The sequence below is a fragment of the Xenopus tropicalis genome, chromosome 9 (genome assembly GCF_000004195.4).
Source record: "Xenopus tropicalis strain Nigerian chromosome 9, UCB_Xtro_10.0, whole genome shotgun sequence".
NCBI lineage: Eukaryota > Metazoa > Chordata > Amphibia > Anura > Pipidae > Xenopus > Xenopus tropicalis.
Window position 1 is genome coordinate 50647288 of NC_030685.2, and position 17444 is coordinate 50664731.

A 17444-nucleotide genomic window follows, 5' to 3' on the forward strand; every position below is an offset into this window, starting at 1 on the left:
TAAAATTTTCCATTTTCTTATAAGCTCCAACAGTTTTGCAAACAATTTATACACAAAAGAGCAGGTGCTTATATCATAAACCAGGGAACATCTACAAACAGCTTATATGTAATATAGTTATTGCTATCCTTGGCATTTTATTGTTCTAAAAATTGTAGTAGATAAAAATATTTAGAAAGAAAACATTTAGCAGACCATATACCTGGGTATCTTGTTAAGAAAGTTGAATGCTAGCAGCTAAAGATATATTTTCTCTTTACTATTTTGATATGATGAACGACATCCATAGATTTTGTTTGTTACTAGTGCAAAGTATTAGGGTTAGATCAAGCATTGCGATATTCTCCACACTATAGGGCGCATACACTAACCAAGAAGTAATGGGCAAAGTGCACTTTTGGACACAATTGGCATGTTTTTTTCGCTTCAGTGCACCAGTTTTCCCAGAATTCATGTGTTATGGTGGGCATTTAATTGGATGCAATTGAGTCTGGAACAACAGCATCCAAGTTGTCAAAATGAACACAACTGTGTGTACTCTTTGTTGCAAATTGGACGCAGTTGCACTGAATGTCTGCCTGGCATATTTCCGTTGTTCAGTGTGAGAATGACATCTGAACCTCGTTGTTTTGCTGTAAGTGTGCTGTCTCTATTCCAGCAGGGTGCTAAGAAAACCCTGGAGCTACCGCCTGGTTAGGATTTGATGGTAGCTCAGAGCTCACACAGCACCACAGCACTCATTTTGGAATGAAAGGCAGAAAGGACTGGTTGGCACTGAGCACAACTATACGGATGTGTGCAGAGCGCATTTGAAAACAAGTACGATTAACGAGAGTGGTTTTATAAGCAACTCACTGTGGGGAAAATCGCAAGTTGGCCACTGCATCTGAGGATATAAATGAGGTCTTATATCTCTTAATATAGCAGTAATGACTTATGTTATCATAGCACTTGTATATTTTATTTAATTTCAACTTTAAAACCTAGAGATAATTTATAGGAACTTTAACATATTACATTTAATTGAAAAGTGTTACCATTAGTGTTATTATTATAATATATATATTAGGGATGCACTGAATCCTGGATTCGGTTCTGGATTCCAGCCTTTTTTTTTTTAAGGATTTCAGTTTCGGCCGAATCCATGGTCCCAGCTGAATCGGATCCTAATTAGCATAAATTAGCATATGCACGTGGCAATTTTTAACCCTTCCTAATTCTAATTAGCATATGCAAATTCGGATTTGGCAGAGTCTGCCAAAAAAGTGGGTTAGGTGCATCCCTAATATATAAATACATCAAACATGAATAAAAATTCATGCGGTGATATATTTAAACCCAGTGTGCAGAAAAATTGTATTTTTAATTAAAACTATGAAGCCCTTTAAAAATTATTCAAAATGATTTGAACTTAACACATCCACATATCTTTCAGAATCAGAGCTTTTCTAGTACCTTTTCAAACAGTACATCACATTTTACAATAATACATTTTAATTTTTATCAGAAAAATGAAAATATTTTTGGTTGATTTTCAGATCTACAGAGTTCCATATTTTTTAACCCTTACAGAAGGATTTTGTACTTTAGTAATGCAAACTGTAAGACCATTTTTGAACATTTTCACTTTAGGGGCATTTCTGGTGGGGGGAGATTACCTAGGAAAACTATACAATTTTTTCAGGAAAAAAAAAACACATTCTGAAAAATCCAAAATGGGTTAATATGTATTTCTTCTCCAAACTACCCACTTACAAAGCTTTTCTTAAATGTTTTGTTTTTTGTTTAAAATAACATCTGATTTGTGCATAGGTTTACCTAAACATGTGGTGTGTATGGGCACCAAAATAAAAATCTTTATTTATAAAGCATTGCTAGGATACACAGCTACATATAATTTTGCAGGATATCAAACTACACATAGGGAGGACAAGTATTGTAATTAATTACAGAGTTGATGTGCCAGATAGAGCCCTGCCTTGTATAATTTAGAAACTAAGTGAGTGGATTTAATACAAGCATAAATAGGAGGCCAATAGTGCACAAAGGTTAGGCCATTGGACCTTAAGTGCTAATGTGGCTCAAGATTCTCTTGGAAATTGTTTAGGCAGATTCATCAAAAAGTATATATTTGTAATCCTTTTAACATCTTTCAATTTGGCTTTGCCTATTATGATAACTGAGTGACTAGTACTATTGAATGTTGATACACCTGGGGGTTACGGCACACATGGATTGCTCGGGACCTTTAAGGAGATGATTATATTATTGTGTGCATTGTATAAATAGGTGGGGGCGAGAGTGTTTTAATGTTTTGTACCATAAATCACTGGTAGGACATTCAGAATAAAGATTGCCTTTTTATATGATGCTGGTGCATAGTCATGGATTCTATATTTTGCAATGTTATTGCCCTAACCATATGTCCATTATAACAGTGCATATGCGTGGGAACAATAGGCAGAAGTGGTTGTTTCCCCAAACAGTTATTATAAGGTATCGCATGTTACCCCAAGACAGTCTGGGACTTTAAGGGATCACTGAGGAGGATGGATGGGGAGTAAAGTAAGTAAGACTCTTGCTAGAGCCTTCAGGGCCTTGCTAAAGCCTTAGAGCCTTCCCAAGAGGAAAGGAATCTATTTATCAAAGGTCTAGGACCTATACCTCGTCGCCCATATAGGTGATTGCAGAAAATGAAATGAAATAGTGTTCTATGTTCCACAGTGGGAACTTGCTTACTCAGGGCAAGCTATGGGAGATGCCTTCTGAGGGATAGTGGGAATATGGAAATGTTGGAAACATGGCAGCAGAACACACATAAATGAACACTATAAATGTGCTAAAAAAACTGCTATAAACCTGAATACATGACACTTGAAAGTAACTGACATGTTTTGTTTCTATACCTTCCTGTTGATCTCTCCCATAGACCACTAAGCTACTATATTATTGGATACAAACTTTTCACATTGTTTGGTACTTTCATGTCATTTTATTATATACTGACTCTCTTCATGGTTATGTTTTCTCAGCTATTTCAAGTTATATTGCTTCCATCTGCAATTTCTGTCATTAAGTAAAAGGTATACACAAGGCCTTCTGATGTCATTGCATTAAAGGAGAAGGAAAGCTACTGAGGCAGTTTATTGGCAATAGATTAGCTACAATAGTGCAAGCTAGAACGCTATATTTATTCTGCAGGATGCTTTAACATACCGAAGAAACAGCCCTAGATAAGCAGATAGCAGCTGCAATTTTTGCTTGGTCTGACATCACTTCCGGGGGGAAGTGGGAGAAGGAGGGAGAAGGGAGAGGAGCAAGCTGCGCTGTCTCGTGCCGTGCCCTAAAGATTTTTGCTAAGAGAAGGAAGTCACAGAAGCTCATGTACAGTTTTTATAAAAAGTCTACACACCCCTGATAAAAGTCAGGTTCCTGTGCTGCACAAAAATGAGACAAAGATAAATCATTTCAGAACTTTTTCCACATTTAATGTAACCTATAAACTGTACCACTCAATTGAAAAACAAACTGAAATCTGTTAGGTGGAAGGGAGAAAACCAAAAAAACTAAAATAATGTGGTTGCATAAACTAATACTTTCTAGAAGCACCTTTTGATTTTATTACAGCACTCAGTCTTTTTGGGTATGAGTCTATCAGCATGGCACATTTTGACTTTGCAAGATTTGCCCACTCTTCTTTGCAGAAACACTCCAAATCTGTCAGATTGCGAGGGCATCTCCTGTGCACAGCCCTCTTCAAATCACCCCACAGATTTTCAATCGGATTCAGGTCTGCGCTCTGGCTGGGCCATTCCAAAACTTTAATTTTCTTACGGTGAAGCTATTCCTTTGTTGATTTGGATGTATGCTTTGGGTCGTTGTCATGCTGAAAGATGAAGTTCCTCCTCATGTTCCGCTTTCTAGCAGAAGCCTGAAGGTTTTGTGCCAGTATTGACTGGTATTTGGAACGGTTTATAATTCCCTCTATCTTAACTAAGGCCCCAGTTCCAGCTGAAGAAAAACAGCCCCAAAGCATGATGCTGCCACCACCAAGCTTCACTGTGGGTATGGTGTTCTTTTGGTGATGTGCAGTATTGTTTTTGCGCCAAACATTTTTTGGAATTATGGCCAAAAAGTTCAACCTTGGTTTCATCAGACCATAACACCTTTTCCCACATGCTTTTGGGAGACTTCAAATGTGTTTTTGCAAAATGTAGCCTGGCTTGGATGTTTTTCTTCGTAAGAAAAGGCTGTTGTCTTGCCACTCTACCCCATAGCTGAGACATATGAAGAATACGGGAGATTGTTGTCACATGTACCACACAGCCAGTACTTGCCAGATATTCCTGCAGCTCCTTTAATGTTGGTGTAGGCCTCTTGGTAGCCTCCCTGACCAGTTTTCTTCTCGTCTTTTAATCAATTTTGGAGGGACGTCCAGTTCTTGGTAATGTCACTGTTGTGCCATATTTTCTCCACTTGATGATGACTGTCTTCACTGTGTTCCATGGTATATCTAATGACTTGGAAATTCTTTTGTACCCTTCTCCTGACTGATATCTTTTAACAATGAGATCCCTCTGATGCTTTGGAAGCTCTCTGGGGACCATGGCTTTTGCTGTGGCATGCGAAAAAAATGTCAGGAAAGACCAACTAGAGCATCTGAACTTTATTTGGGGTTAATCAGGAGCACTTTAAATTATGACAGGTGTATGTTGACTCCTATTTAACATGATTTTGAATGTGATTGCTTAATTCTCTAAGCCTACACTTAGATTGTAAGCTCTACAGGGCAGGGACCTCCTTCCTACTGTGTCTCATACCACATGTCACTTATTCCCTGTGCATATATATATATATATTTATTGTATTTATTTATTATATCACTTGTCCTCCCTGTGTGTAATTTTGTATGACTGTACAGTGCTGCGTACCCTTGTGGCGCTTTATAAATAAAGTTATACATACATACATACATACATCCCTAGTTAGAAGAGGGTGTGTACAGTTATGCAACCACATTATTTTAGTTTTTTTCAGTTTGTTTTTCAATTAACAGGTAGTTTATAGTTCACATTAAAGGTGGAAAAAGTTCTGAAATGATTTATCTTTGTCTCATTTTTGTACAGCACAGGAACCTGACATTTTACCAGGGGTGTGTAGACTTTTTATATCCACTGTATACGGAACAGAAGAAAAGGAATGCAGTGTTTCTTTTCACAAAGTATTCAGAGCAGCAGTACTGTTTATGGCTGTATTTAATTCAACCTTTCTAATAAGGCTTACTTAGTTTTAACCTTTCCTTCTCCTTTAAGGTACAGCACAGTGATAACCTTTATAACTTTTGTTGCAGAAGAATCTACCTGTTTCCTCTAGTTCTGTTTTAACAGCCTTTTAGGACCAATCATTTCTGGGTTGTTTCTGAATTAGTATCATTTGTGGGTTGTTTCTGAATTAGTATCCTGTGTTGTTGCTGACCTTGTTATCGAAGTGCTGTTCCCGAGTACTTGGTCATCTGTATTCCTGCATCTTGAGCTTCTAGTAAAATTCTGTGCTGAAGATTCCTTGTTCCTGTTTCCTGGTAACCTGTAACTCCTAACCTGCTTGATACCTAGCCATGGGGCTCCAGACTAATGGTGTGAACCCGCACCACCAAGACCTACCCGACAGCCAGTGCTTAAAGGTTTGGCAAAAGCTACAGCTAAAGAGCTTAAGGTATTGTCCACAGATCAAGGTACACATTTTACAATACAAGTAATGCAATTAATCTACAAAGATATTTGTATACAACAAAGCCTTTATATGCCATACCATCCCACAACTAGTGGAAAAGTTGAAAAGTTAATCATGTAATTAAAAATATACCCAAACAAAACTTGATTGGCCTGTTGCAACTTATGTCTACTAGGCACACTTAAAATGAAAAACTAAGCTTAAACCACATAAGATACTCTTGGAGAGACCCACACTTATAGCCCAATACTTTCCTTCTGCTGATCTGCTCTGTATGAACTATAGAAGTATGACTCAGTTACACAAAGTGACCACACTGCATTCTCAAGTGTATTCTTTATTGCCAGATCCAGCAGATATTCCAGAAATGTATACCCTTGCTCCAGGAGATTGGGTCCTTGTCAAACAGCATGTTGTCAAGGCTTTCCAGCTGTGGTGGGAAGAACTGCATCAACATCAGGTTCCAGTATAATGCCACTCTAATCCCTCTTAGTGTAGCAGGCACCAGTAAATAAACTGCTTCCCCTGATGAATTTGGTGGAGTGGCATTTGTGACATGAGTTAAAATTTAATCCTTTTCTCAAAAAAAAAAATGGAAAATGAATGCTTCCTCTGTTTTGTTTGTGAAAAAGAAGCCTGCAGGTTTGAGGTATATGTATGATTGCAAGGCTAATTCCTGCCACCTGGTAGATGGAAGCAGCAGATCTCAAACTTACTTATGTCCCTGCACACCTTCCAATTACGGTAGATGGGATGCCAGCAAAGGTAGTGCTAAAGCACTGTTTGATGTCCCATAGGATAGTGATGTCAAAATTTTCACAGTTGCTTGATGTTATCAATGAATATGAAGACACATTTAAGATAGCAATGAACTTTAGCAGTTGAAGAAAGAAGTTTTGCAGCACCGATTATGTACCATAAACATGACAGCATGTTGTAACTGCATTGACAAAACATACAATTTAGAAGAGGCAGTTGACAAATACTTAAGCAAATTAAAGTGTTTTCTCACAAACCACACTGAACAGTCTATCTTTTCTTGGTTATATCCATCAACATGTTTCAAAGGTATTAGTGGGTGGTTCAGTGGAATCTTTCACTCTTGTACATGATTGTTGTTATCATCATCATAGGGCTGTGTAAATACTGCCTGCCTCACAGCCTTGTTTGTTGCTTTTCTTGCTCTACTTCCATTCATTTTTATCCACAAGAAAGTAAATGTTAAAGGGTTTCATTTATTCCAAATTACCTTCTATTATCACTCACAGTATTTTACATATATTTTTGTGCAATTCTTTATTATTCATATAGTTTGGGTTGTATATCTGTTACCATAAGAAACAACAGGGGGAACTGTAACTGAAAAAATTTGATCAGGCACAGCTCACCTGCAGAATCGGGCCCCCCTTAAGTGGTTAGTGCTATTTTAGGATTTCAGTTTAACAATGTCCTTGCATTACAAGCGATACATTATATATATATATATATATATATATAAAACAGGAAATAACTTGTTGCCTGGTCTTGGACTAATTTCATATGTTGATACATTATTTATAACTGCAAACCCTTCACCCTCCTTCAAGATTGCAATAGGAGTCCCTCTATCAACTTAGTACTAAGAGCTGTTTTCATAAACCCTGTAGTTTATTGCTTGCTAAAAAGCTGCTTCTTAAAGGAACAGTAACATCAAAAAATTAAAGTGTTTTAAAGTAATTAAAATATAATGTGCTGTTGCCCTGCAAAAAACTGGTGTTTTTGCTACAGAAAAGCTACAATATAAATAAGCTGCTGTGTAGCCATGGGGGCAGCCATTCAAGCTGGAAAAAAGGCACAGGTTACATAGCAGATAACTAGTAGATAAGCCCCATATAATGGGGATTTATCTGTTATCTGCAAAGAAACCTGTGCCTTTTCTCCTTTGAATGGCTGCCCCCATGGCTACATAGCAGCTTACTTACTAGTCTTTCTGAGGCAAACACACCAGTTGTAGCAATTCAGGGCAACAGTACATTATATTGTAATTACTTTTATACACTTTCATTTTTTGGTGTTACTTATCCTTTAAAGCTATCTAAAGTATCAGCTAGTACAATTGATTCAGGAAGAGGATTTCACAACTTCACCACCCTCATTGAAAAAAAACTATTTCCAATATGAAGATGGAATCTCCTTTCTTCAAATCATAATTCATGCCCTTGTGTCTGATGGAAGGTCCTAATGGTAAATAAAACATTAGAGAGATTATTCTAGAGGTACCCTTATATATCTATACATAGTTATCATATCTCCCCTTAAGCACCTCTTCTCCAGTGTAAACAACGCCAACTTTTCTTCATAACCGAGACTTTCTTTACCAGCTTAACTGCCCTTTTTGGGACTCTATTACTCTGGGCTCATCCAGTGCTCAAAATGGAGTACCCAGTAAGAGGCATAAGGAAAGCATTATACAGTACACTGGCAGCACTTAGTGGCCTGACCCATACCTAACAAATCCAACCTCCTAAAATGTATACGCAAGGTAGAGATTACCCATTATAGTCTGAGTAACCTGGTCCCGTATGATATAATGCTTTCAACTGTGAAGTTATTTTAAAAAAATCTTAATTAAAGTGGTTGCTCACCTTTAACTTAACTTTCAATATGATGTTATGGTATTTAAGTTACTTAGCTTTTTGTTTACTGCTGAAGCTACTAATTTGATTGCAAAGGTATTATTTAACTTTGCAACCAAGCAGTGGTTTGAATGAAAGACAAGGATATAAATAGGAGGGCCTTCATAGATCTTCAAAGATAACTAACAAAATAACATTTAAAATACAATTGTAGCCTCACAGAGCAATAGTTTTTGGCTGCCAGAGTAAATTATCCCCATTCAAAAGCCGGAAAGAGGCAGAAGGGCAAGGCAAATAATTTAAAGGACAGGTAAACCCCACACACAAAAATGTAATCAGTGAACAGACTCTTTGAAATCTTTCAATACCTGCCACACTGGTTGTCCAGAGGTCAATAGTAAGGCTGCAGCATCCCCTTAATCACTTAGATTTCCTTCTCCTCCAGTAACCCACTCATGCCCCCTCCCCCCCCTTGGGAATTTGCTTTGATTTCTGGCTTGCCAGACATGCTCAGTTGTTCTAAACTCAGATTACTAAACACGCCCCCAGTCTAGCAGCCAGTAAAGAGATGGCATTGCTGCTTCCCATAGAAACTCAGCTCTAGCTGTCTGCTTCAATTTTTTTTCCCTAATTTTCTCTCCTGAGCTCAGCTCAAACAAAGCAGAACTTTTATCAGAGACAGTTCTGTCTGTGTGACCCTGTATTCTTGATGAAATGTGTGCTGAATAAGAGTCTTTGTGTGTCTATGCTGTTTGCAGATTTAACCCTTTCACTGCCAACCGTTTTGGTCATAGCGGAACTTGTATTGCCAGACAGTTTTTGAACATTTTTTTGAACAGTGAAAGTGGTTTCACTTTAGGGGCCTTTCCTCAGGGGGGAATTTTAGTTTACCCAGGAAAACAATGTATCATTTTTTCAGGACAACCTAAGCTTTCAAAATATAGTATATAGAAGATATAAGCTTCTAAATGTCTAAAAATGAAAAAAAAAAAAAAAATTCCATAATATAAACACACATACTAGAAACAAAAATTATTTTATATATATATAGTTTTATGGAGATGTATAGGTCAAAAGCTACCTGCAGTAAACAAATTTCCAAAGCACTGCTCCAGAAAGCTGCATACTTTAGATTTCAAGGCCAAAAATTCCACAGACATGCTTAGAATGTTTATCCCAGGAAATTGTACATTTTTGAAAAGAACAGATTCTGGGGAATACAGAATAGGCACAACTGTCTGTCTACTCCAAACTATCAAGTCGCAATGCTTTCCTAAAGTTATTGGTTTTTAGCAAAATTTGTGAAATTGTTAAAAATCGCTATAGTCTATATATCGTCTATAGTATCTTATCTCCTACAGGTCATAAAGTAACCAAATAAAACACCCTAAATATGAACACCAGGGGTCCACTGAACAATTTGCTGCCCAATATGTATAGGTTTACCTAAGTATGTGGAATGTAGGGGCCCCAATGTGAACATACCCCCATATTATCTATCATTTTCCCTGTACACGTTCCCCCAAATCTAAAATGGGTACCCGTGTCTTTCTACTCTGAAGTACCAAGCTTTAAAGCATTCCTAAAGTTGGCAAATTTGATAACATTTCCAAAAATCTCCTCAAAGCTTCCAGTTTGCAGCATCTTACCTCCCACATAGCATTAGGTACCAAGATAAAACATCCTAAATTTGAACGCCAGGGGTCTACTGAACAGTTTGATGCCTAATATGTATAGGTTTACCTAAGTACAGTGGTGTGAAAAACTATTTGCCCCCTTCCTGATTTCTTATTCTTTTGCATGTTTGTCACACTTAAATGTTTCTGCTCATCAAAAACCGTTAACTATTAGTCAAAGATAACATAATTGAACACAAAATGCAGTTTTTAAATGAAGGTTTACGTTATTAAGAGAGAAAAAAAACTCCAAATCTACATGGCCCTGTGTGAAAAAGTGATTGCCCCCCTTGTTAAAAAATAACTTAACTGTGGTTTATCAATTTCAATTTTCAATTTCAATATCAATTTCTGTAGTCACCCCCAGGCCTGATTACTGCCACACCTGTTTCAATCAAGAAATCACTTAAATAGGAGCTACCTGACACAGAGAAGTAGACCAAAAGCACCTCAAAAGCTAGACATCATGCCAAGATCCAAAGAAATTCAGGAACAAATGAGAACAAAAGTAATTGAGATCTATCAGTCTGGTAAAGGTTATAAAGCCATTTCTAAAGCTTTGGGACTCCAGCGAACCACAGTGAGAGCCATTATCCACAAATGGCAAAAACATGGAACAGTGGTGAACCTTCCCAGGAGTGGCCGGCCGACCAAAATTACCCCAAGAGCGCAGAGACAACTCATCCGAGGGGCCACAAAAGACTCCAGGACAACATCTAAAGAACTGCAGGCCTCACTTGCCTCAATTAAGGTCAGTGTTCACGACTCCACCATAAGAAAGAGACTGGGCAAAAACGGCCTGCATGGCAGATTTCCAAGGCGCAAACCACTTTTAAGCAAAAAGAACATTATGGCTCGTCTCAATTTTGCTGAAAAACATCTCAATGATTGCCAAGACTTTTGGGAAAATATCTTGTGGACCGACGAGACAAAAGTTGAACTTTTTGGAAGGTGCGTGTCCCGTTACATCTGGCGTAAAAGTAACACAGCATTTCAGAAAAAGAACATCATACCAACAGTAAAATATGGTGGTGGTAGTGTGATGGTCTGGGGTTGTTTTGCTGCTTCAGGACCTGGAAGGCTTGCTGTGATAGATGGAACCATGAATTCTACTGTCTACCAAAAAATCCTGAAGGAGAATGTCCGGCCATCTGTTCGTCAACTCAAGCTGAAACGTTCTTGGGTGCTGCAGCAGGACAATGACCCAAAACAAACCAGCAAATCCACCTCTGAATGGCTGAAGAAAAACAAAATGAAGACTTTGGAGTGGCCTAGTCAAAGTCCTGACCTGAATCCTATTGAGATGTTGTGGCATGACCTTAAAAAGGCGGTTCATGCTAGAAAACCCTCAAATAAAGCTGAATTACAACAATTCTGCAAAGATGAGAGGCCAAAATTCCTCCAGAGCGCTGTAAAAGACTCGTTGCAAGTTATCGCAAACACTTGATTGCAGTTATTGCTGCTAAGGGTGGCCCAACCAGTTATTAGGTTCAGGGGGCAATTACTTTTTCACACAGGGCCATGTAGGTTTGGATTTTTTTTCTCCCTAAATAATAAAAACCCTCATTTAAAAACTGCATTTTGTGTTTACTTGTGTTATCTTTGACTAATAGTTAAATGTGTTTGATGATCAGAAATATTTTGTGTGACAAACATGCAAAAGAATAAGAAATCAGGAAGGGGGCAAATAGTTTTTCACACCACTGTATGTGGCATGTAGGGGCCCCAATGGGAACATACCCCCATATGATCTATCATTTCAGCTCCTGCAAAATCAACACATTTACATCCTTTATGTGGGATAATGCTACAAAAAAGTACACTCACCCCAGAAAGCCATATATTTTTGGTAAGTACACATTCCCCTGAATCTATAATGGATACACATTTTTTTTATAGCTTTGGTACTCCAAAGTACCAAGCTATAAAGCCTTTCTAAGTTGGCAGATTTTTATGACATTTCAGATAATCACATAAAAATGTTGCAATTTGCCTCATGTATCTCTCAAAATTTCTTGATAAAGATCAGATAAACGCAAATCACCCCAAATAGGAACACCTAAGGTCTACTGAACAGTTTGATGCCCAATATGCATAGATATACCAAAGTTTGTGGTATATACTGACCCCAAAATAAAAATAGCGCATATGGATTTCTCGCCTGCCAGCTCATCTTTTGCACACAGAGACCCCTGTCAGCGTATTATGTGCCGTAACACCCCCTAACTATACAGAAAAACCCAGAAAACCATATATTTTTGGAAAGTACATATTCTGACAAATCCAACAAGGGTAAAGAGTCCTTTCTACACCAAAGTACCAATCTGCAAAGCTTTCCTAAAGTTATTGGTTTTTATGAAATTTCAGAAAATAGCCTAAAAATGTTGCAATTTGCCGCATTTATCTCACACAATTTCTTGCGTACAAAGGCAAATCATCCCAAATAGGAACACCTAAGGTCTACTGAGCAGGTTGATGCCCAATATGCATAGATATACTAAATATGATATATAGATATATACTGACCCCAAAATGAAAATAGCGCATATGGATTTCTCGCCTGCCAACTCAGCTTTTGCACACAGAGCCCCCTGTCAGCGTATTATGTGCCGTAACCCCCCCTAACTATACAGAGACTCCCAGAAAACCATTTTGTACACCAAAGTTACACATGGCAAAGCTATGCTAAAAACAGATCAGGAATACTAATACAGGGATAAAAATGCAATAAAAACCACAAAAATTGTGCAAATCAGTGAAACAACAAAATAAGTCACATGACAGGGTAATTAGTGGTCAGAATATCTGATCCAATAGTCACACTGTCAAAATAAACAGTTTTTAGGGAAAAGAGACTAAGTGGTAAAATGAAAAAAAAAAAGTTTGTGTATACATGTGTAAAAGTTGTGTGACAGTGTGTATACGAGTATATAAGTGTGCAAAATGAACTGCTAAATTGTGTGCTGTATGTGTGTGTAAATGTATGTAAGTGAGTGTAAGTGCATGTTGCATTTTTAAAGTGGGAAGAAGGAATTTTCTTGTATTGTGTAGCTGGTTAAGAGTTATATGTAATAAAAAAAATATACAAAGCCAATATCCAAACTCCAGTATACAAATTTGAATTTTTGTAGGTGGGTTAGATTTTTTCCAGTAAAAGTCAGCTTTTTTTTGGCGCCCCCCTGTGGTTTTACCTTTACTTTTCCTTTAATCCGGTTTACAGCTGCAGTATCTTTCCCTCCATTTAGCGAATATGTTTGCAAATGTACTTGCTGCTCTGTACCACTGAGAGAATACATTGAAGTTAGTTTCTTGTATTTTGCAGCAGGTTGAGGTTTTAAAGGAACAGTTCAGTGTAAAAATAAAACTAAGTAAGATAAAAAAATATTTCTAATATAGTTTGTTAGCCAAAAATGTCATCTATAGAGGCTAGAGTGATCAGATGTCTAACATAATAGCCAGAACATTAGTTCCTCCTTTCAGCTTTGACACAAACTGTAAAATGCCCCCCTAAATACTGGGTTTTTGACTATAACCTGTCAGGGTTTCCTTGACTTGATTATATATATATATAGATAGATAGTATATATATATGTGTGTATATAAAGCCCCCTTAATTCTTGTCTTGTCTGCCTAAGTGTATCTGCAGGGCTACCATTTCTTCTTCTATTCTTAAACACTAAACACACCACAGCAAATTATATATGGGAAAAATATATTAAAGAATAAAACATACACAATGCCAAAAAAATGCCCTTGCGTAAAAATCTTTTCCTTCGCCCACAAAAGCTTATGCTTAAGTTTGGACATATTTAAGAACTTATTTGCAACCAGAACAAGTGCATATTCTCATTTGCACCTATGCAGAGTTCTCTCCCTACTATACCTGCTATCCCACAGCCACAGTCCCTTCCCAGAGGGTATTATCCCCCCCACTGCTACTATAGGCACCATCTCTCCCTACTACCAACCAAAATTTTCTAACCTTGCCAGTCGACTAAACGACCGATCACCATGGTAAGAAAATTATCTGGAAGATAATTCAGAGCCCACGCATGGTCCGAAAATCATACAAAAATAGGTTTTGTATAATTTTATGGTTGGCTTTACATATCTGATATTAGTACATTAGACGTGAGGCTTTGCTAAAATCTCAAGGAAAGTGCTAACAGGAGGATCAGAAGACACCTCAGGCCAAAGTACCAATGCAGTAAGACACTGGTCCAGTGATAAATGGACAGTTAGACCAATGACACACAAGGGGGCAGATTTATCAAAATATGAGTCTAGCGCTTAATGCATAAAAACTCACCCATGTTCTCTTCATTCCTATGGGATTTTTTAAGTGTATTTATCAATGGGTGAAAGTTAGAGTTTACCATTTAATAAATATGCTTCTAAAAATCCCATAGGAATGAATAGAACATGGGTGACTTTTTTATGTATTAAGCTCTAAACTTAAATATTGATAAATCTGCCCCTTGGAGACCAGGTCCAAGAAGCTGCAACACGTCCACAGCAAGAACCAATAGAGGACCTTCCGAACCCAGTACCGTAGATTCTGCTTTGACCCAAGATACCAGTCACATAAAGTGATCTGATAGTTGTTAATGTTTGCATTTGTACTTTTGCTCTACCTTTCTTTCAAAGAAGGGAGATGTAGTATATTTATCTGTGTCATTACCACTGGTTCTACTATGTCTCCCTCTCTTGTGCAGCAGTTTCACACTGTGTTTGGGGATGAGATGTTCCTTGCTGAATAATCTTACAGAATGCTGCGGATAATGTGCTCCCTGTTTCTGAAGCCTTATATCCAGAATATATAATATCATTTAATATAATTTATACTAGATATCCCCCAGATATAAACTGAAGAAGCTACTCGGATGAGTAGTGAAACGTCTTCAATGATTGCTTTACATTTGCTTACATACAGTTGCTTTACATTTATTTATACTAGATATACCATGACCTGGATGAATGAAAATCTTCATAGACATGATCTGGGGGATGATCGTGTGAGGCATTCCTAAGGCTTTTGGGCCATGCAGCGGGTTTTGGTGTTTTGAAACAAAAAGTACTAGTAACGTTTTGGAATAGAATGTGCCCATTGATGTAGTGCAGGGTGTAAAGTACTGAATGGCACATTGGCCAAAAGGGGAAATAAATAAGCAACAGAGCATACAATGGCATAGAAGAGAAAAAAAGTAGTATGAGAATTAAAGGCTTATGACAATAGACAATAGGAACTCAGAACCTTACACCAGGGATGATAAAAAGCTCAAATAGAAACTGAGGGAGACAGGGAGCATAGAGGGGAGAAGCACAGAATGCCATAGTGTTAATACCCTTTGCATGCTGGAAGGGGAACCATATAAAGTAAATCATGGCTTTACCCCTTGTCAGGGCTGTATTTATGTCCGGTGCTTCCCTAGGTGCTGGACCTCAGCCCTTCACCTTCTCCTGATGATTGGCGCATGTCTTCTGGGAATCCCCTTTTTTAGGATTCGGCTGAATCGTTCATAAAGGATTATGCAGAGTCTGAGCCCTAATTTGCATACACAAAGGAACCAATATGCCAATGAGCTGTTCTTCAGGTGTTATTGGCTATCTTCTTGCCCAGTAGAAGACCTCACTTCTAAGGGCTGTGACAGATGGGAAGGTTAGTCACAACAAATTTCCTAATCTCCCCAAAATGCCATCCCACCAGCGATAATGTAAATCGCCGATGGGATGGCATACGCGGCTCCACAATTTGCTGAAGTCGCAGAAGTTTCCTCTCAAGGCAACTTCTGCAAATCGCGGCACCGAGTATGCCATCTCACCGGTGATTTACATTCTCGCCGGTGGGATGGCATTTTGGGGAGATTTGTTGCGCAGTGACTAATCTCCCCATGTGTCACAGCCCTAAAGCAGCCATAGGAGAGCTTTCTATAGTTAAGTACTGTGAAATCACATGGTTTTCCAAGGACCTGATATGTGTATGCATCTGGATGCACATCCACATATAAATGTCTTCCACAAATGGAATTAGGTGATCTCTCCATGGTGTGGCTGGGCTAGTGCAGTTTTCTGCTAACAGGAGCTCCAGCCTAGGGTATCAGTTATATCACTATTTGCCTTTAAGAGGGGCCTGGATGAGTTTTTGAACAAGCAGAATATCCAAGGCTATTGTGATACTAATATCTACAGTTAGTATTACTGGTTGTATATATATAGTTTATGTATGTGAGTGTATAGATTGGTTAGTATAGGTTGTGTGCTGGGTTTACTCGGATGGGTTGAACTTGATGGACAATGGTCTTTTTTCAACCCTATGTAACTATGTAACTATTTAACATTTGAAACTCCCCAGTGATTTCAGCTTTCCTTCTTTAACCCTTTCATGGCCAGCCATTTTGGTCAAAGCAGAACTTGTATTGCCAGTCAGTTTTTGAACATTTGCATGGTTTCACTTAGGGGCCTTTCCTCTGGGGGACTTTTAGTTTACCCAGGAAAACAATATATATTGTTTTTGGGTTTTTTCAGGACAACCCAAACTTTCAAATTATGGTAGAATTTTTGTGTAATTCCAATTCTGAAACAAGATATAGGCTTCTAAATGTCCCTAACCTGAGCCCTAAATGCACAAACATACCTAGGGGTGACACATGCTGCCTCACTTTCCCACAGTCAGGTATACAACTAGGGACACAAACACTACAAAATGCCTTACTTACACACCTCCAAACCACCCCATCCATAACTAGAGACCTCACCTGCTGCCACAACCCACTATGTGATAGATATGTCTAGTTTCCCTACACACTGCTCTAGAGTCAAATGCCCCCCACAGACATAAACCTAGTACAGCTCATCTAATTTCATCACACACTGTTCCTCCCACACTAGGACTAACCCAATCTCCCCTCAAAGTTCTGGGTAAAAAAAACAAAACCTTAAAAATGCACCCTAGCAAAACAGCACCAAGAAAATTAACAACCCCCCCCCCCCCCCCCCAAAAAACACAGACTAAGCACACAAACCTTCCCCCCACAAAAAACAGCCACCCCCCCCCCCCCCCCAAATGATCTACCACAAAAACATCAGCACACTCCAAAACTCCTCTCCATAGCTCAAAATCGTGCAGCACATCAACCCAAGGTCACACAAAAAAATTCAACAACCACCCTCCACATATAAGCAGGCTCCAGTAACCCCCTAATATTAAGACACTTACAGAGACAAACAAATTCGTAATAGATCCACAGCCTTACTGAACAGAAAGTGCCCCAGTATTCAGGCAAGAACTTAATAAACTCCTGCATTTAATCCTGTCCCAATAAATAAATAATGCTACCCAGACTCTAATAGAGAACTCCTCCTCCATGGAATCCCCAAGTAAGCACTGAGAACCGCACTCACGTAAAATCTATATATCCAGCCA

The 17444-nt window shown here is 38.3% G+C and overlaps 1 long non-coding RNA gene across 1 annotated transcript; it reads right to left on the reverse strand.

Moving 5' to 3' along the window:
* Positions 1 to 6057: 6057 nt before the first annotated feature.
* On the reverse strand, positions 6058 to 17422 carry LOC116407539. Its single transcript, XR_004220397.1, has 3 exons — positions 17238 to 17422; positions 13213 to 13303; positions 6058 to 6670 (listed from the first exon to the last, which is right to left on the reverse strand). It is a non-coding gene; the product is annotated as an uncharacterized LOC116407539 (long non-coding RNA).
* Between the last annotated feature and the right edge of the window lie 22 nt (positions 17423 to 17444).